Source organism: Stegostoma tigrinum, chromosome 19 (genome assembly GCF_030684315.1).
Source record: "Stegostoma tigrinum isolate sSteTig4 chromosome 19, sSteTig4.hap1, whole genome shotgun sequence".
Classification (NCBI taxonomy): Eukaryota; Metazoa; Chordata; class Chondrichthyes; order Orectolobiformes; family Stegostomatidae; genus Stegostoma; species Stegostoma tigrinum.
In genome coordinates, this window is record NC_081372.1 from 55,640,873 (window position 1) to 55,663,235 (window position 22,363).

Below are 22,363 nucleotides of genomic sequence, written 5' to 3' on the forward strand. Positions count from 1 at the left end.
CAATGCAAGCTCAAAAGGTAATGTTTCAATCTTTGGTTTTTGAGGAATTATCAGTGTCACTGACAGATAATGCTAAATAAGTATCACAATTGAGGGTGTGAGACTGTTCAGTTCACTAAGATCATATCCAGAGGGAAAATGAAGACATCCAATACTCAGCCAGTTTAAGTAAAGGATTTACACACTTTCAACTCAGATGTATCAATAGATTGAGAGTAAAACGGAGGCGAGCTGGATACAATTCCATGGAAGCCAGACCAATGTCCATAGATTCAGAACACAGACAAAAGAAATGCCTGGTCTGAACATCTAGGATACTTCAGGGAAGAAAGACAAAAATGTTGTAACAAAGCTACAGTTTTCTGTGAAGGACACTAAAGATTCTCCACATGATGCTATGGACAATTATCTGAGATAGCAGGGAATTTCAGAAGAGTGAGCATTCTCTAGACAACAAGATAACAGATCAGTTACTGGGTTTAGAAGGAGAACCTGCTTCTCGAAGGGTGAGGGAGGTAATAGTTGTGAATGGGTTATTCTTAGAGACTGCTTCAGGCTTCACTCAATCTGATGGTGTCACACAACCTTGGGCAGAGAGCTGGAGAGTCCAGTGCAAGAACTTGACGGGGTCAGACTGTTATCACTGGTTCCATGTCTACTTAAAATTAATCCATAGGACGTGGGTATCATTGGCTGGGCCAACATGTATTGCCCATCCTGAGATGCCTTTGAGAAAATGGTGTTGAGCTGCGTTGTGGAACCCCTGCTCCTTTTGGTATAGGTACACACACACACACACACACACACACACACACACAATGCCCTTGTCTTTGTAATTATGTCTTACTAGACAAAGCCACATGCAACTATTTGTTACACAATTATCTCCACATTGTCATTAAGACAAGTACTTCTTGTTGTTAAGACTCAAAACTGGTACAACTGACACTTACACCCAGCATAGAAGGGAGGATGAAGGGTTCCTGTAGTGCAGTGTTAACCTTATTGCTTTATTTTTCTCTTATTCGATGGAGATAACGCTTAGCTTTTTAACTGTTTCTCTTACTATTTCGCACCTATCTTTTTTGTACCTAGGCATCTTTGTACCTACAACGATGCCTTGTGTGGCAACATTACACATTTTTCATTGTACTCCGGTACTTGAATACATGTGACAATAAAAACAACTAAAATCTAAATCAATAGTAGTGTCCCTAGCTCTGAGCCAGGTGGCTTGGGTTCAAGTCCTACTTGCTTCAGAGGCATGCAGGTGACATCTCTGAACAGGTTGAGTAAAACTGAGGATGATTTCTGTAAAATGCTCTGTCAGGGCTGGTCAGAGGTAGTGGCTCTAAGAGTAGAAAGGAGGATTGGTAGCAGCTCTCTATCCCATAAAGCTGCCAATGGGTGTGTGCAGAATAGATTCTTGTCAGGTAAGATTTAGTACAAGGAGCCAAAACAAAGGCAGGGATTGATACAGACCTGCTACAATCTCACTGAATGTTGATTCCATGCTTTTATTTCCATAACCAAAATAGCTGACAGTACCAGACAGAACAAATGATGAGAATAACCGAAGCCACTTTTACTAAGTCTCAAGTAACTGCATTCTGATGCAATATAAGCTGAGCTGCAGGACTCTTTAATAGACTGGGTTCACTCCACACTCGGCCTGTTTCAACCAGCTTCATGTAGGAATTGCTAACACTCTCGATTTTTTAGCTGTGGCTTCAGTACAGAACTGAACCCATTGAGTAAGCAACAGAATCTGTTTCAGTATAAAGTGTTTAAGCAATAACGAGCAATACTTTGGAACTTAGGGCCAGTAATGCAGAAAATAATTTCTGAATCTGGATGAGACACTTACTTCCTCTTTGTGTTCTTTAATTCAAACGGCTATGTGGTTTTTAAAACAAAAATTGACTCAAGTTCTCACCCTGGCAAATTCTACGGTTGGGACAGATGATCTGATTCCATTGCAAGAAATTAGATGCCGCATTGCACAAGCTATTGCGATACAATGAGGATTAGTGAGCTTCTGCACACAACAGTACATAGACTGGACTTTCCCAGGTACCAGGTATCAACCAAAGGAAATCCTGCAACAAACACAGGGGGATGCTGGAGAAACTCAGCAGGTGTGGCAGCATCTGTAGAGAGAGATACAGAATTAATGTTTCAGGTCCACTTTGAAGAGTAAACTTTTTTTTTAAAACACAGAAACTTGTGGAATGAACTTCCTGAGGAAGTGGTGGATGTGGGCACAGTCACAATATATGAAAGACAGTTAGACAAGTACATGAATAAGTGAGCTCAACGGGCGAGGGGCAGGCAGGGGGACTAGTTTAGTTTGGGATTATGGTCAGCCTGGAATGATTGGACAGAAGAATGTGTGAAATAACTGCACAGAGGCTGGGTTACATCACCAAGTCACCCATTATTTATTTGTGCACAGTACACTGGCTGTCAGTCCTCAACTGAGGAGATTCTAATCTCCTGGTTATGTTGGTCAGCCAAGGCTTTCCTGACTGGGGTTGTTAACCTAGGCCAATCCAGAACCTCAGATAACAAGGTCCACCTGGTCCCAATCCCTACAGTCTGTTTCCGTGCTGTAAAACTCCAACTCACCTTCAAAACACTCATTGCGCTTTTTAAAAAAAGGAAATCCTGCATTGTACGAGCACACGTATGTTATAAATTGCAATTTTAAAGTGTTTTGATATGTTATAAATGATCATGTCTGCTGTAGTGCAGTGTTGAGCCCGAGCAGGAATGGTTCAATCTCACTACAGGGATCTAGCCACATAATCAAATCTGACATCGGAATGTAGAAGATTGGAACAAGATATGGTTATTTGGCTCTCCAAGCCTGCCAGTTTCTGTGGGAGTGAATCCAACAGGCCCACCACTCTCTGGGTGAAGAAATTTCATCTCATCTCAGTCTAAATGGTCAGCCCTTCTGCTTAAAATATTTCCTCTGGTTCTGGACTCCCCCCACCGTCAGGAACTTCCTTCCTGCATCTACCTTGTCTCGTCTTGTTAGAATTTTATAGGTTTCTGTGAGATCCCCCACCACTTCTTCTCAACTCCAATGAATGCAATCCTAACTGACTCGATTTCTCCTCTTACGTTAGTTCCAGTCATCCAACTATCTTCCCATGTATGTGGTAAATCTTCATTGCGCTCCCTCTACAGCAAGAACATCCTTCTTCCATTAGGAGACTGAAACTGCACACAATACTCTAGCTGTGGCCTCACCAAAGCCTTGTACAATTGCAGCAAGATATCCCTGCAGTCGAACCATCTCTCCATGAAAGCCAATATACAGTTTCCTGCTGCACCTGCTCACTTACCTTCAGCATCTGGTGCACTAAGACGCCTGAGTCTCATTGAACACTCTCCTCTCTCAATTTCCAGCCATTTAAATAATAAATCTGCCTTCATTTCTTTGCTACCAAAATGGATAATCTCACATTTATCCACCCTTTATACTATATCTCCCATGCATTTGCCCACCAACTCAGCCTGTCCATGTCACACTGCAACATATTTACATTCTCCTCACAGCTCACCCTCCCACCCAACTTTGTCATCGGCAGATCTTGAGATATTACATTCAGTTCCTTCATCTAAATTGTTAACATACATTCCAAGTAGCTGGGGTCCTTGTATCGATCCCTGTGGGAACCCACTAGTCACTGTCTGGCACTCAGAAAAACACCCACCATTGTATCTTGTCTAAATTTCTATCCATCTCAATACATTACCCCAATTCAATGGGCTTTAATTTTGTGCATTCATCTTTTATGTGGGTCTTTGTCAAAAGCCTTCTGAAAATCTAAATAAACCAGAATCACTAACTCTCCCAAATCAACTCTACTCATTACATCCTCAGACTTCCAGTAGATGATTTCCCTTTTGTAAATCCATGCTGACTCTGTCCAATCCTGTCACTGTTCTCTAAGTGCTGTGCTCTGAAACCTTTGATAATGGACCTGAGCCCCACTACTGATGTCAGACTGACTTGGTCTGTAATTCCTGGTTTTCTCTCAACCTACCTTTTCAAAGTAGTGGGGTTACATTAGCTACCTGCCAAACTATTGGAAACATTCCAGAGTTTACAGAATCTTTGAAGATGGCCTCTGTTCCCAGCACCATTTCCTTAAATCCTCCGGGATGTAGGTTATCAAGCCCTGGGGCTTTATCAGCCTCTCCCATTAATTTCTCAACTAGGTTACTTCAGCTTCTCCCTCTCACTAAGCCCTGTGTTTCCCATCATTTTGGGTAAGTTATTTCTATCTCCCTTTGTGAAGGCATAATGGAAGTATGAGTTTAGGTCAATAGCCATTTCCTTGTTTTCCAATACAAACTTGCCCTGTTTCTGATGTAAGGGGCTTACATTAGTTTTCACCAAACTTTTTCTCTTTTCATACTTAAAGAAACTTTTACAGTCAATACACAAGTTCCCTACAATCTATCTCTTGTGCTCTATTTCCCCCTTCTTAATCCATCTCTGGTTCTCCTTTGCTGATCTCTAAACTGTTTCCAATCCTCAGATCATAGAATCATAGAGAAGTACAGCATGGAAACAGATCCTTCAGTCCAACCTGACCAGATATCCTAAATTAACCCTGTTCCATTTGCCAGCATTTGGCCCATATCCCTCTAAACCCTTTCTATTCATGTACCCATCCAGACACCTTTTAAATGTAATTGTATCAGCCTCCACCACCTTCTCTGGCAGCTCATTCCAAAGACCTACTAACCCTAACCTTCTGCATTTACCATCCCTCAGGTCTCTTTTATATTTTTCCCCTCTAACCTTGAACATATGCCCTCTAATTTTGGACTCTTCGGCCCCCAGAAAAGGACCTTGGCTATTCATCCTATCCACGCCCCCTCATGATTTTATAAACCTCCAAGGTCACCCCTCAGCCTCCAACATTTCAAGGAAAATAGCCCCAGCCTATTCAGCCTTTCCCTATAGCTCAAACCCGGCAGCATCCTTGTAAATCTTTTCCGAACCCTTGCAAGTTTCACGACATCCTTCCTATGCATATGGTTCTGCTCACCACACTACCAGCAGGATGTGGATGCTTTGGAGAGGGTACAGAAGAGGTTTACTAGAATGTTGCCTGGTATGGAGGTTTTTAGCTCTGAAGAAAGGTTGGATAGACTGGGCTCGTTTTCACTGGAATACAGGAGGTTGAGGGGCAACCTGATAGAAGTTTAAAAGATTGGTGAATGGCATGGATAGAGTGGAAAGTATGAGGTTGTTTTTCCCCCAGGGGACACAGGTTCAAGATGCAAGGTTGGGGGTGGGGGAGAAGAGGGGGGAAATTTGAGAGAGATGTGAGAGGCACGTTTTTCATACAAAGGGTGGCAAGTGCCTGGAGCATGCTGCTAGTGGTAATGATGGAAGCAGACACAGTAGCAGCTTTCGAGAAGCACCTGGACAAATAAATGAATAGGAAGGAAATAGAGGGATACAGATCCTAAAAGTGAAGAGAGTTTTAATGTGTAAGGGCAAAGTGTGTCAGCACAGGCTTGGGAGGGCCAAACAGCCTGTTTCTGTGCCATGTTGTTTTTTTGTCCTATTGCAGGGAGGCCAGAACTGAATGCAGTATTTCAAAAGGGGCCAAACCAATGTCCTGTATAGCTGCAACATGTTCTCCCAACTCCTATGTTCAATACACTGACCAAAGGCCAGTGTGCCAAATACTTTTTTCATTGTCCTGGTCTATTTTTCTGTCAAATTGTTTGCCTCTCTTGTTTTTCTACTGATACAATCTCTAATTTCCCTTGTAAGCCAGCTTGGTCACTGTTCTCTTTGCACTCTTACACCAGACAGGATTAAACAATATTGTAATTCATTCTTTGAACGTTTGCCAGTGCCTATCCACTGTCATTCTTTCCAGTAACATTTCCCAATCCATCACAGCAAACTTCCATCTTATACTGCCACAGTTTCCCTTCTTAATGTTCAGGACCCTAGTCTTAGAATCTACTCCCTCGTGCTTCATCTTGGCGAAGAATTCTATCCTATCATGACCATTCATCCTCAAGGGATCTCTCACAAATACATTACCAGTTATTCCTTTCTCAATACATAGAAGCCAGTTTAGGATGGCCTGTCTCTGGTTAGTTCCTCAACGTGTTGGTGCAGAAAACTATCCCATGTAAATGCTGAAAGGATAATGAAAACAGATCTAGTAAAATTTTCAAAACACAATCAGAAAAATAGTTGAAAAAGAAAACGAATTTCGGGAAAAAGGCAAAAGAACAGGGAAACGTGATTAATTTGTTGGTTTTTTCTCCCCCCAAGAGGCACAATTAATTGACCTCATTACAGTCTTGGTTCAAACTTGGACAAAAGAGCTGAATTCCAGAGGTGACGTGAGAGTGACAGCTCTCGGTACCATGGCTGCATTTGACTGAGCGTAGCATCAAGAATCCCTGGCAAAACTGGAATCAATATGTATTGGAGGCAAAATCTCCACTGGCTGGAGTTATACCTGAGACATAGAATGATGGTGGTGGTTGTTGGAGGCCAATCATCTCAGCTCCAGGACATCTCTGCAGGAGTTCCTCAGGGTAGTGTCCAAAACCCAACCACCTTCAGCTGCTTCATCAATGACTTTCCCTCCATCACGGGGTCAGAAGTGGGAATTTTCACTGATATTTGCAAATTTACAACACCTGGAGTCTATGCCCCACACACAAAATCTAAACAAAATTCTGACTGATAAGTGGCAAGTGACATTCATGCCACACCAGTGCCAGGCAATTCTCATCTACAGGATTTGATTTACTATTGTCACATGTACTGAGATACAGTAAAAGGTATTGTTTTGCAATGCTATCCAGGCAAATCATACCCTACATAAGTATACCAAGGTGATAGGAACAGAATGTAGAATATAGTGCTACAGCTAAAGGTGCAGAGAGAGAGCAATTTCAATATATGAGGTCTGTTCATAAGTATGATAACAGCAGGAAGAAGCCATTCTTGAATCTGTTGGTACATGTTTTCAAACTTTTGTATCGAATGCAGGATGGAGGAGTCTTTAATCAATTTTACTGCTTTCCTGAGGCAGGGGTAAAGGTAGCTGGATGGAATAGAAAATGGCCGGAAGGCTGATTTTCATGGTGGTCTGGGCTACATTCACAATTTTCTTGTGGTCTTGGGTAGATGAGTTGACATGCCATGCTGTGACGCATCTTTAAAAATTGTTAACAGTCATTGTGGACATGCCGAATTTGCTTAGCCTCCTGAGAACGTAGAGATGTCAGTGTGATTTCTTGACTGTAGTGTTGCCATGGATGGACCATTACAGACTGTTAGTGATATTTACTCCTAGGAATTTCAAGATCTCAACCACCTCCAACTCAGCAGCACTGATACACACAGGGACATGTCCTCTACTCTGCTTCCTGAAGTCAATGACCAGCTCAATCTAACCGTCAACCATTGATATTCAATGGCAATGTCATCACCAAATCACCTATCAACATCCTGGGGTTACCATTGACCAGAAAATTCAACTGCCGTTGCCATGTAAATGCAGTGGCTACAAGAGTAGATCAGAAGCTGGGAATCCTGTAGCGAGTAACTCATCTCCTGACTCCCCAGAATCTGCCCATCATCTATAAAGCACAAGTCAGGTGTGTAAACAAAAACAGAAATTGCTGGAAAAGCTCAGCAGGTCTGGAAGCATCTGTGGAGAGAAATCAAAGTTAACATTTCAGGTTGACAACCCTTCCTCCTGCAAGTCAGGAATGTAATAGAATACTCCTCACTTGTCTGCTTGGGTGCAGCTCCAACTGCAAGAAGCTTGGCACCATCCAGCCCGCTTGACTGGCACCAGATCCGGCACCATTAAATATTCATTACATCCACCACAAATACTGAGTGGCAGCAGAGCATATCATCTACAAGATGCATCATCCAAATCTGCAAAACCATCCCCCTGATCTAGAAGGACAAGCACAACAGATATGTAGAAGTGCCACCACCTACAATTTCCCCTCCAAGTCACATACTATCATGACATGAAACCATAACAGCTCCCCTGCAGGCTGAATATATTGAATGAATTGATGTGCTACGTAGGATGTTTGCAATTACATTCAATTTCCTAGTCATGGGTGATTTGTAAAGTGTCTGGTTTAAGGAACAAACTCCAATGGAATAATCTGACATTTTGAGTCAGGATAGACTGCAGTCTCTCTGTATCCATTTTGGACATGTACTTAATGTACATGCATTTAAGAGGCAGTAATACAACAGAGGTTTCTGTCTCTACCATGGAGGATATTTGTTTAGTTTTTGGAGGAGATCATGACTAGTGTGAGGATTTGGGATTGTGGAAGAGGACAGCCCCTACCCTGATATCAGTAACATCATTGGCTACTTTTAATGCTTGTTTACAGTTCAGAGCTACAAGCACAGGCTCACATGTCACAATGGCCTTTATGGTGATGAGTATTTCTCAATCTGTACTACCTTCGTTTTTTTTCCTAGAGGGCTAAAGCTACTGTGCTGAATTTTGAGACAAACCTTAGTGAATTTGCTCTTTGAAACTTGTGAATAACTAAAAAACAAACAAAAAATCCTGCAGCTTGCACAGTAACATTGTTCCCTGACCAACTTCCTCAGAATGTCAGTCTTTCGTTTTTCTTAAAAGCAAACGAGCTGCTATTCAGAGATAATGGGAACTGCAGATGCTGGAGAATCCAAGATAATAAAATGTGAGGCTGGATGAACACAGCAGGCCAAGCAGCATCTCAGGAGCACAAAAGCAGATGTTTCGGGCCTAGACCCTTCATCAGAGAGGGGGATGGGGTGACGGTTCTGGAATAAATAGGGAGAGAGGGGGGAGGCGGACCGAAGATGGAGAGAAAAGAAGATAGGTGGAGAGAGTATAGGTGGGGAGGTAGGGAGGGGATAGGTCAGTCCAGGGAAGACGGACAGGTCAAGGAGGTGGGATGAGGTTAGTAGGTAGATGGGGGTGCGGCTTGGGGTGGGAGGAAGGGATGGGTGAGAGGAAGAACAGGTTAGGGAGGCAGAGACAGGTTGGACTGGTTTTGGGATGCAGTGGGTGGAGGGGAAGAGCTGGGCTGGTTGTGTGGTGCAGTGGGGGGAGGGGACGAACTGGGCTGGTTTTGGGATGCGGTGGGGGAAGGGGAGATTTTGAAACTGGTGAAGTCCACATTGATACCATTAGGCTGCAGGGTTCCCAGGCGGAATATCAGTTGCTGTTCCTGCAACCTTCGGTTGGCATCATTGTGGCACTGCAGGAGGCCCATGATGGACGTGTCATCTAAAGAATGGGAGGGGGAGTGGAAATGGTTAGCGACTGGGAGGTGCAGTTGTTTGTTGCGAACTGAGCGGAGGTGTTCTGCAAAGTGGTTCCCAAGCCTCCGCTTGGTTTCCCCAATGTAGAGGAAGCCACACCGGGTACAGTGGATGCAGTATACCACATTGGCAGATGTGCAGGTGAACCTCTGCTTAATGTGGAAAGTCATCTTGGGGCCTGGGATAGGGGTGAGGGAGGAGGTGTGGGGGCAAGTGTAGCATTGCCTGCGGTTGCAGGGGAAGGTGCCGGGTGTGGTGGGGTTGGAGGGCAGTGTGGAGCGAACAAGGGAGTCATGGAGAGAGTGGTCTCTCCGGAAAGCAGACGGGGTGGGGATGGAGAAATGTCTTGGGTGGTGGGGTCGGATTGTAGATGGCCGAAGTGTCAGAGGATGATGCGTTGTATCCGGAGGTTGGTGGGGTGGTGTGTGAGAACGAGGGGGATCCTCTTTGGGCGGTTGTGGCGGGGGCGAGGTGTGAAGGATGTGTTGCGGGAAATACGGGAGACGCGGTCAAGGGCGTTCTCGATCACTGTGGGGTAAAGTTGCGGTCCTTGAAGAACTTGGACATCTGGGATGTGCGGGAGTGGAATGTCTTATCGTGGGAGCAGATGCAGCGGAGGCGGAGGAATTGGGGATAGGGGATGGAATTTTTGCAGGAGGATGGGTGGGAGGAGGTGTATTCTAGGTAGCTGTGGGAGTCGGTGGGCTTGAATTGGACATCAGTTACAAGCTGGTTGCCTGAGATGGCGACTGAGAGGTCCAGGAAGGTGAGGGATGTGCTGGAAAAGGCCCAGGTGAACTGAAGGTTGGGGTGGAAGGTGTTGGTGAAGTGGATGAACTGTTCGAGCTCCTCTGGGGAGCAAGAGGCAGCGCCGATTCAGTCATCAATGTACCGGAGGAAGAGTTGGGGTTTGGGGCCTGTGTGGGTGCGGAACATTGCCGAGGCCAGATGCCAACTCTCCGACACCACCTCCTACCTCCCCCTCAATCATGACCCCACACCCGAGCACCAAACCATCAACTCCAACACCATTCATGACCTCATCACCTCAGGGGACCTCCCACCCACAGCCTCCAACCTCATTGTTCCCCAACCCCGCACGGCCCGTTTCTATCTCCTTCCCAAAATCCACAAACCTGCCTGCCCTGGTCGACCCATCGTCTCAGCCTGCTCCTGCCCCACCGAACTCATCTCCACCTATCTGGACTCCATTTTCTCCCCTTTGGTCCAGGAACTCCCTACCTACGTCCGTGACACCACCCACGCCCTCCACCTCCTCCAGGACTTCCAATTCCCTGGCCCCCAACACCTCATCTTCACCATGGACGTCCAGTCCCTATACACCTGCATTCCGCATGCAGATGGCCTCAAGGCCCTCCGCTTCTTCCTGTCCCGCAGGCCCGACCAGTTCCCCTCCACAGACACCCTCATCCACCTAGCCGAACTCGTCCTCACACTCAACAACTTCTCTTTTGACTCCTCCCACTTCCTACAGACTAAGGGGGTGGCCATGGGCACCTGCATGGGCCCCAGCTATGCCTGCCTCTTTGTAGCTTATGTGGAACAGTCCCTCTTCCGCACCTACACAGACCCAAACCCCACATCTTCCTCCGGTACATTGATGACTGCATCGGCACCACCTCTTGCTCCCCAGAGGAGCTCGAACAGTTCATCCACTTCACCAACACCTTCCACCCCAACCTTCAGTTCACCTGGTCCATCTCCAGCACATCCCTCACCTTCCTGGACCTCTCAGTCTCCATCTCAGGCAACCAGCTTGTAACTGATGTCCATTTCAAGCCCACCGACTCCCACAGCTACCTAGAATACACCTCCTCCCACCCACCCTCCTGCAAAAATTCCATCTCCTATTCCCAATTCCTCCGCCTCCGCCGCATCTGCTCCCACGATAAGACATTCCACTCCCGCACATCCCAGATGTCCAAGTTCTTCAAGGACCGCAACTTTCCCCCCACAGTGATCGAGAACGCCCTTGACCGCGTCTCCCGTATTTCCCGCAACACATCCCTCACACTTCGCCCCCGCCACAACCGCCCTAAGAGGATCCCCCTCGTTCTCACACACCACCCCACCAACCTCCGGGTACAACGCATCATCCTCTGACACTTCCGCCATTTACAATCCGACCCCACCACCCAAGGCATTTTTCCATCCCCACCCCTGTCTGCTTTCCGGAGAGACCACTCTCTCCGTGACTCCCTTGTTCGCTCCACACTGCCCTCCAACCCCACCACACCCGGCATCTTCCCCTGCAACCGCAGGCAATGCTACACTTGCCCCCACACTTCCTCCCTCACCCCTATCCCAGGCCCCAAGATGACTTTCCACATTAAGCAGAGGTTCACCTGCACATCTGCCAATGTGGTATACTGCATCCACTGTACCCGGTGTGGCTTCCTCTACATTGGGGAAACCAAGCGGAGGCTCGGGGACCGCTTTGCAGAACACCTCCGCTCAGTTCGCAACAAACAACTGCACCTCCCAGTCGCTAACCATTTCCACTCCCCCTCCCATTCTTTAGATGACATGTCCATCATGGGCCTCCTGCAGTGCCACAATGATGCCACCCGAAGGTTGCAGGAACAGCAACTCATATTCCGCCTGGGAACCCTGCAGCCTAATGGTATCAATGTGGACTTCACCAGTTTCAAAATCTCCCCTTCCCCCACCGCATCCCAAAACCAGCCCAGTTCGTCCCCTCCCCCCACTGCACCACACAACCAGCCCAGCTCTTCCCCTCCACCCACAGCATCCCAAAACCAGTCCAACCTGTCTCTGCCTCCCTAACCTGTTCTTCCTCTCACCCATCCCTTCCTCCCACCCCAAGCCGCACCCCCATCTACCTACTAACCTCATCCCACCTCCTTGACCTGTCCGTCTTCCCTGGACTGACCTATCCCCTCCCTACCTCCCCACCTATACTCTCTCCACCTATCTTCTTTTCTCTCCATCTTTGGTCCGCCTCCCCCTCTCTCCCTATTTATTCCAGCTCCCTCTCCCCATCCCCCTCTCTGATGAAGGGTCCAGGCCCGAAACGTCAGCTTTTGTGCTCCTGAGATGCTGCTTGGCCTGCTGTGTTCATCCAGCCTCACATTTTATTATCCTGAGCTGCTACTCAGAGTTCAATTCTCAACTGCTGCTCACAGTTCTAAACCAACAATGAGAGAAGTAGTAAAACAACGATGGTGTCAACAATAGCCACATTGCTTTGATGAAGCTGAGCCTTGGATGGCACGATGGCTCAGTGATTAGCACTGCTGCCTCACAGCACCAGAGATCCTGGTTCAATCCCAATCTTGGGTGACTGTGTGAAATTTGCAGATTCTTCGTACGTGTATAGGGGTCTCCTCCAAGATGGTAAAATGGGAGGCCCAGCAGGTTCAAGAAAGCAATGGGGGAATTGAGAGGCTGAGAGTGATGTGGGATTCAGGGAGAGCTCTGGAGAATGATGTGGAGGCAGGGAGACAACGAGCTGACAGGTGCACAGTGAGTGAGTGTGAAAGACTTGTAAGTGTTGGTCAATACAGTGAGTGCAGAGTCTGTGTGCACAGCTGTTCCTGTTAGGGGTGACAACTACTGGTCAGGTTCTGCCATAACAGACCAACAGTAATGCAGCTTCCCCCAACTGGCCTGACCTCAGGATCACTGCTGACAATTTAACTCACCTGACAGTTTGAACTCAAACATCCTCCATTTATTAAAAAATTGCATTTATGCAGCACCTTTTGTGACAGCAGGGCATACCAAATGCTTTACAGCCAATTAAGTAGTTTGAAATGCAGTTACTAATGTGATACAAACAAAAACAGAGTAACTCACTCATGTACAAAATCTCCGTGGATTAAAAAAATAGAGATCATAGGATCAGAAAGAGCACGAGTGGGATGTTCTCAGCCAAACGACAGTGAAGTTGTGTTGCTCTAGGACTTGCACTGCAGATCCAGTCTCTGCAGTGATCCACAACCTTCTAAATTGGACACAATTGTGTTGCCACTGAGCTAAAGCTGACACAGCGTGGTGACTGGTATTAAAAACAGAAGGGAGGCCATGTCACTGGTGAGCCTGGTGTTCATCATTATGTGCTTTCTTGGAGCCACATCAAACAATCCCAGGTCTGTGCTGAGTGTGCTGTTGTCAGCCAGGGGATATGAGCAATAAAACTGCACTGAGCATCACAAATGATGGTTCCATATCATTCTACTACAGCAACATTCAGGATCTTCAGCAAAGGAAGAGAAAGTTAATTTGGAAAATGAGTTCATTGTGTTATTGGATGGCTCCTACCATCTGCTGGCAGTACACTGCATTACAGTAGAGCTTTAAAACAATCCTGTAAACTCTCAATTAAAGGCAAGGTGCTTTCAACGCTGGAGATCTGAAATACAGTATGGCAAGTGCTAGAGAAACTCAGCAGGGTCGGGAGCATCTGTGGACTTGGAGAGAAGTGAAAAGCAATAAATGTGAGTGAAATTCCACAAATGGTGCCACACCTGTGGAGTTTCTCGAGCATTCCTTGATCTGCATGATTAAAACCACACAAAAATAAAAATTACTAACGGTTCTTTTCATCTGTCCCTAAAGAGGGGCATATTAGCATAGGAAAAGCTTCAGCTACTTATGTGTGCGAGGTAATGTGAATTAACAAGTGGGGGTGGGGGCTGGGGTGGAGAAGAGGCATTGTGATTAAGGTACATTGATCAGGTGTACTTCAGGCTGGGACACCAGCACACATCTAACTAGATGTATTCAAGGTGCATACATTAGGAAATGATAAAAAGGTTTCTTTTCTCTGCATCCTGATGAATCTTTAATTGCTGCAAACAATACTGAACTATGAGCAACCCTATTTAATCCATCCAAAGTCAGCATGATTAAATAGATCCAAACCAATTAACCTATCCTCCCACCGTTAGGAAGGCCCATATTTTAGCACTTGATTTCACAATGAGGAATCCAAAGTTTAAAAAAAAATTAAGACCAGCATGGAGTACAGTTGATTGCTCAGCTTAAATGCTGACTATTCATCTGAGAAACAAACTGATTGTGTTTGAGAAATTCAGCAGGTCTAGCGACGTCCGTGGAGAGAGGAATGGTTGAATGGAGTCTGGTATGAGTCTTTAGAACTGAAGAGAGTTGGCAAATGCTGTATTTTAAGTTGTTGGAAAGGAGAGAAGAGGAGCAACTATATCTTTATGACTATAAGTGAGACAGATAAGAAAGATGACCCACACAGCAAAAGAAGTGTTAAATGAGAAGTGTTAGGTGTTAATAACAGAAAAGTGGGTCAGCTGTATTTAAAGCAAACAAGCAACTACAGAATTGAAAAGGGGTACATCACAAAACGAGGATAGAGTCCACGTTGAACTTACTGTTGCGTCCCGAAGGCTGTAAAGAGACCATGTATCCATATTGATTACGTCTAAACTTGTTTTATAGACTTCAATTGCCTCTCCCAGCAGTTGACACTTCCTTGGACAAAACAATTTTGGCACTTGCAACTTGCACAAAATAGGAGCTCAAGGAGGCAAAATAAGTTATGATGCAAATAACTAAACAGGCAAATTGCATTTTAAACTTCTTTGCAAGGATGTTGAAGCTTATAAGTTGGAAAAGCCTTGCAACAAGTCACACCTGGAGTACAGTGTAGTTTTGCTCTCTATTTACGGATATACAGGTCAAAAAAAATTCACTAAGCTGACTCTCAGGATGGAGCAGCTTGATTTATCCCGATAGTGGGACAGGTTAGTCCTTTATTCATTAGAGTTTCAAAGAATGAGGGATGATCTAAAATGAAACATACAAAATTTGGAGGGAGTTTCACAAGGTTGATAAGAGATGTTTCCATTAGTGCAGGAATTTCAAACTAGGGGGCGTAGGCATAGATTAAGGGGACATGCATTTAAAATACATGTGATGGAATGTCTTCCCCCCGTAGGGCAAGTTAATGTCTGAAATTTTCTGCACCAGATAGACAGTATGGAGGCTAGATCACAGAGTACTTAAGGGGGCAGACAGTTTTGAAACAGTGTATTTCTGCTCAATGGGAAGTTGGCATGACAGTTGGGGCTGGAGGCAGGTCAGCCATGATCTTGTTGAATGGCTTATTCCTATTTCTCACATTCTGAAATTAATGAAGGATTTTAATCAATTTAACTCAAACTTAATTCACAACTGACACTGTCAAAGCTATCTTCTTTTGGATTAGGCCATATTGGCTCTTAGGCAAATGCAGAAGACCTTGAAGCATTGTTTCAGCGATGGAGATAATTTCTCACCAATATTTAACTGCCAAAGTTTACCTGGTCATCATCATTTGTTGAGATCTTCTCACTTCAAAATTGGTTTTGAAGAGTGCTCAGTCAGTTTTTCTGATAAGGCAGAACAATTTTAAATTAAGTTTCTGATGATGAGTCACCAGAGTCAAAGCATCGACTACTTTCCTTCCACAGATGCTGTAGTCCTGCTGAGTTATCTTTACAGCAATCTTTTTGTTTAAATTACTGCCTGCATTATACTTAGCATGTTTTTTGAAGGCAATGTACATTTATGATTCCCCCCCCCCCGACCCCCCACCAAGTCAACGATCCATCCGTTACATACATTATGCAGTTTCCAGTGCCAAATTCACCCTCTTGCCTGGGACAAGGCTTCCACGCAGATCTCGAGTAGGCACCAGATAATCTGAAAAACACTCTGAAGTGGTAGGGTTGGTGATGGATGTTTGACGTTTCTTTTAAGTTGTTGCAGATCACCACAATTAGAAAATGATTTTAAAAAATCCCTCTACACTTGTGTCACTTCTCACTGGTAGCTTTACTGTATTCCTTTTCCCCCTTAATAAGGCATCCCAGTGCCATTAACTACAAAATGTCCAAATATTTGGAGATTGGTATCTTGCTATCATGTACACTGCACATGAGCTTGGTAGAGCAAAATGATTTCCAAGAGGACTTGAAATATCGAAAGATGTGTTTGAATAAATCCTTGAAAGAGCCGACAATATTTGCAAGTGCTTAGCGAATAAGAAACCGTGATCACTAGTTTGGAATCCAGGTCGTCAAAAAACAGAATATTGCAGAAGCTGGAAATACATGGCAAGTTTGTGAGGGGGGGGGAAAAAAACTTCACTTAGGAGACAAGGCACAGATGGACTGTCAATAGTCTTGCATTGAGTATAGATTTGTTAGGAGAGGGACAGCTTTGGAGTATAAAAGTCTGATTTTTGTTTTCCTGGAGGGGTGCAAGGGATACTCTTTATGCCAACCTAAAGTAAGTACATTTCAAAGATAAAATCAGTGCATGCAAGCACAACGGAACAACTGGCATAAGAATGCATGATATAAATGCAGGCAGACAGATATATTCTGAAAGTATTATGAGGAATATACAGTTTAATGTCTGGAGTTTCAGAGAGAATTTGTATTTTGCTTGAAATTTACCTCGATGTGAAGTGGACAAACACATGGATGAAACAAACATGCTCATCACAAACTTTTTCTGAAGAAAGGTCTAGGCCCGAAACGTCAGCTTTCCTGCTCCTCTGGTGCTGCTTGGCCTGCTGTGTTCATCCAGCTCTACACCTTGTTATCTCATCACAAACTAAGTTGAGCAGTTTAACCAGAACTTTTAATGAGTTCGGCTGAATGACTGTACATTCCTCTGCACAAGACCACTGGCGACCTCGGTACTAGTACTCTTAAAATTAAAACGGCCATAACTAATGCACAAACACCACCTACCAGCATTGCAGGAACTATACCAAAGCAAAAGGGGTCTGCATGGTTTATGGAGAAGTACCTTCTTGCAATCTCTTAAATAACGAACAGAAAGCTGCAAAATTAAAGTAACGGATCATGTCATTTCCCAAGAAAAACTGAGTAGTTATGTGTATTCTAGCAGCTGTCTTTTTCAAGTCTAAGTCATACAGACAGTAATGACAAAAGATGTCAAATTTCAGCTCTGAAAATTTAAGCCCCAGCGGATTGTCATATCTCATTTGGCAAGTATATTTTGATTACTTTAGTGGAGATAGCATTGTCACTTTTGCCAGAATTATACCCATTAGGCTATGTCGACCTTAACATCGCACTTTTGTTTGGGATGGTAGATTATAAAACAAATTAAAGTCTACTCTACAGGTAGACCCTAATCTGATGTGATACTTGTTTTATTAACCATCCGATTCTTACCTCTAAACTATTTCAAATGGTAATGAGTTATATTTGGACGATAACTTTCCAAACATTTATGTAAAATGGTAGATGCTGGCTATATGATTATTGCAAAGTAAAAGACTCCATTATCATTAACATTTTCCAGTTTTTTAGACCATTGGATTGTGATCATCACACACATGTAGTTGAAACAGGTTATACTGCCCAATCTGTTCTAGTGTTTTGGCTCCACTGAGGCATCTTCTCACCTTTCCTCAGCAAGAATTCTCAGTGCAGCCATCTAATCACTCCTCCCTCATATGTATATCCAGTTTCACTTCATGTATATATCCTATATGGTTCACTCAAAGCGACCTCCGCATTCTTACTGTGTATATATATTTCTTATGAAATCCCTAATGCACTTCTTGGTGACTATCTTATATTGTTGGGCTCCAGCTATGCTCTTCCCCACAAGAGGAAACAGTCTCAAAATCTATCAGAATGTTAAATACACCTACCTAATAGATCCTACAAGCCAGTTTTCAAACAGACATGATATTCCGTTGCTGAAATTTACACCATATGTCTGTGGTATCCTATCTGTAAACCTTCTTTACATACTGTTTTGTCTAGCTTCTATATTCTTTCTATAATATCTCGACGAGTACACTCAAGTGTGGTCTAATCCAGGCTCAATACAGATTTTTAATAGTTACTGTTTACGCTCTTCAAAATAATGTTTATTATGGCCTTGACAACATGTTAACCAACTTCTTTGATTTACGTATTTGTACTCAGAGATGCCTTTATTCCTCTACCTGATTTAGATTTTCAAGTAATGTGAACTTCCTATGCTTCCTCTCAAAATATGCAACAAGGGTATGCAGTAACCATGGGGGTCTTTAGCCTACATATAGACTGGGAAAACCTAATTAGTGTTGATATCACTACTTGAAAGCGAAGGCATCCTGGATTACTGTGTTGGAATGTGTGCAAGATGATTTTCTAGCAATACATCGAGAACTAACTAGGGTACAGACTACTTTAAGATTTAGAACTCCGCACTGTAAAGTGGCGAATATCATTATTGTAAAGGAGCCTTTAGGAATGAGTGATCACATGATGAGGGTATTTTACATTGTGCGAAAATAATATTGTTCAGTTAAAAAAAAATCAGGTCTTAATTATACAAAAGAAACTATGAAACTATGACTGGCAGGCTGACTGTGGTTGATGGGGAAACGGCATTAAAAGGCATGAAAAAGTAGACAGCAAATGGCTAGCATTTACAGAACTAATATAAAAAATACATTTCTTTAATACTCAATAACCCAACGAGAAACGTGTTCCAATTGTAGTAAACAAAAGCAGCCAAGGGTTGTACGAGACCAAAGAAAAAATCTATAAAAGTTGCCAAAAGAAAATGACAAGATTAAGACTTGTGAACATTTCTAAAATTCCGCAGATGACCAAGAAAAAAAAATTAAAAAAGGAATAATGAAATATTAAACATGTAGTAAGAAATACTATAACAGTACTTGTCAAATTTTTCTTGACTGTGACTCCACTTCAAGGTTTTAAAACTTTTGTGATGCCTTGCTGAGTGATAGGTCAGATGCAAAGGTTCTACTCAGGCAAGGATGAAGCTGGAGGGTGGGGGATTCAGCTATCCTGCCTCAGAACTTGCAACTCCAAAATTTCTGTTCACAATCCCACTGATGGAAGCCATCTTACAGGCATGTAAAAGGAAAACAAAGTCAGTCCATTACAAGCAGAGTTGGGATAATTTATAATTGATAAGAGAATGTCAAAGAAATTTAAGTACTTTGCATCTGTCTTCATGGAGGAAAATACAAAAACCTCCCGGAAATAATAGAGAATCTATGAACTAATGTAAATGAGCAACTGCAAGAAAGGAATTAGAAAAAATGCAATACTAGTGATAAATATTAGTAATGCTAGAATCTATTATGAAAAGTAACGGTAGAATAGCTGACATGAATTTGACAGAAGTCATGTTTGACAAACCTGCAAAAGGTACAGGAATCAGTGGATATGGTAGTTTTAGACTTAGTTTTGATAAAGGCCCCCATAAAAGATTTATAAGCAAAATTCAAGCTCATGGGATTATGGGAAATGTTGCTGTGGATTGAAAACTGTCTAACAGATAGAAAATAGTAGGAATAAATGTAATTGGCAGTGTGTATCCAGCACAGAACTGCAAGGGCGAATTCTTGCGTCCCAGCTATTCACAATCAATATCAAAGATTTAAAGTGGGGATTAAACGTAATATTTCCAAAGCTTCAAAATAATAAGACTATGTGGGACTTAGAGTTGTGGGGAGGATGTAAAAACACGAAGGGTATTTGGAAAGGCAAAGGAGTGGGCAATAATCGGCGAGTTGAATAAAATATATAGAATCATCATTCATATTGGTAGGAAAAATCGAAACAGTATTTCTTAAATAGCAAGAGGCTGGGCAATTGTGAACTCCAAGACAAGCCAGGTATCCTTTTTCATGAGGGTTTCAATTTAGAAGCAAATATGTCTCACTGCAACTATATAGTGCTGGTGAAACCATACTTTATGTATTGAGTACAGTTTCGACTTCCATGCCCAAGGAAAGATACATTTCTTGAGTGGAAGCAAACTAACTCCTGGGAACAGGGATTGAACAATAATGGAATATTAAACAGTTTGTGGCTACATTCTCCGATTTAGAATAAGGACAATCTCATTCAAACATACAAAAATCTTTTTTCAAGGGTTCAACAGGGAAGGTGGAGAAGATGATGGCTCTCCTGGGTGTGGTGTAGAATCAGGTGTCAGGTTCTTTAGCTTTCTCCTTTGCATTCAAATGCAAGCGCGAACAGTTGCTAGGGTGTGGCTCTGTACCAATGTGGTGGCCCTTATTCACATGGCAGATCATAACGTGAGGATCATCCACCTATTCCATTTCATAAACAGCAAGACCTACCCAATGATACCTTTTACTCATGATCCCCAGGATAAGGGGCAGAGTACTTAGCATTGTGTTGAAGAGGAATTTCTTCACTCAGTTGGTGACTACATTTAAGACAAAAATCAATGGACTTACACACATTAAAAGCAGAAAACGATGCAGGTACTTAAAACACCATTTTGGTGAATGTAAAGATCAGCTATGATTTTTTGAATAATGAGTGGGCTCAAAGGCTGAAAAGTCTACTACTGTTTCTCTCCCTTAAGTTTTTAAAATGGGTCATCCCACATTCATCAGCAGTTGGTGCCTTATTCTGTCTAAATCCACTCAATTTCCAAGTGGACCGTAATAGTTCAGAACTACAGGGTACACGTTTTCAATAAGGCATCAGGAAGATCTTAGTTCTTTGAGAAGTTTAGTTCAGGATGACTCTGGACTGAATGCCCATATAATTCTCCATACAGAATATGTGCAATGATCTATGAAAGCTTGTACCATCATATTTTATAATCAAATCAGTGTTAAAAATTCTAAACAACAGGCCTATAAGACTGTGGTTAGTCCAGAGTGAGCCATTTTCCATTCTTTCTGCATGGAACAAGCAAAGTTCATTGACAACCAATATTTATGCGCCTAGAACTAAATTGGCTCAGTGATAAGCACTGCTGCCTAACAGCACCAGGGGCCCGGGTTCGATGCCAACCACGGGTGACTGTATGTGTGGAGTTTGCACAGTCGCTCTGTGTCTGCCTGGGGTTTCCTCCCACAGTCCAAAGATGTGCGGGGTAGGTGGAATGGCCATGCTAAATTACCCATTGTGTTCAGGGATGTGTAGATTAGGTGAGTTATTGGGGGATGGGTCGAGGTGGGATGCTCTGAAGGTCAGTGTGGATTTGTTGGGCTAAAAGGCCTGTTTCCAGACTGTAGAGATTCTATGAAAACAGACATGAAATATGCAGAAGTTCTGAGCATAAACTGATTTTTCAAAACACACATTTGGCTTGAATATAAAAATAAATCAATAAACACTTGAAGATATAATTTTACATCAAAAACAAATTGCTAGCAAAGCTCGGCAGGTCTGGCAGTCTCTTTACGAAGAATGCAGAGTTACTGTTTCAAGTCTGGTAACTTAAGAACTGTTTGCAGGTGGGGAAGACTGGTATTTATGCTGAAGTTTGGGGGAAGAGGAGGAGTCTCCATCTCCACTATCCATTCACCTCAACGCCTCCAACTCATCTTAAGCATAAATACCACGTTTGCCAAGCTAACAGCTCTGACGAAGAGTCACTGGGCTTGAAACATTAATTGTTTTCTTCCCATACATGCTGCTGGACCTGCTGAGTTCTACCAGCAGTTTAGTTTTGTTTCAGATCTCCAATAACCACAGTTCTTTGCTTTATTTCAGTATATAATTTTGCAACCTTATTAGTATTCAGTAAACATACTACCCCCAATAGGTATTAAGTCATACAAAGTGTCTGCATTTGTGGTTAGTGCCAACTTAGTTAGTCTCAACAGGATACAACCAGCTTGTTACAATTCGCTTTAGCGATCAAGTTAACAGTTAGGTAATTTAGCTAATTCAAAAAACAACCAGATCCCCCTGCAGTAGGCATCTTCAGGAACATAAGGAAAATGAATCAGTGCCATGCATGCTAATTACGCAATAGAACAGATGGATGGTTTTCACTGTGATCTGTCACGTGAAGAATGTCTGCTGAGCCACATGCTACTCTTGCCTGCAGTTGGACAGAAGGGAGAAAACTGGACACCATTTGCTTCATTTTAGTGAGGGTAGTATTTTGTAGCAAACAATATAAGAAATAGAGAACATGCAAAGTAAGAAATTAGGATTGCGTTAT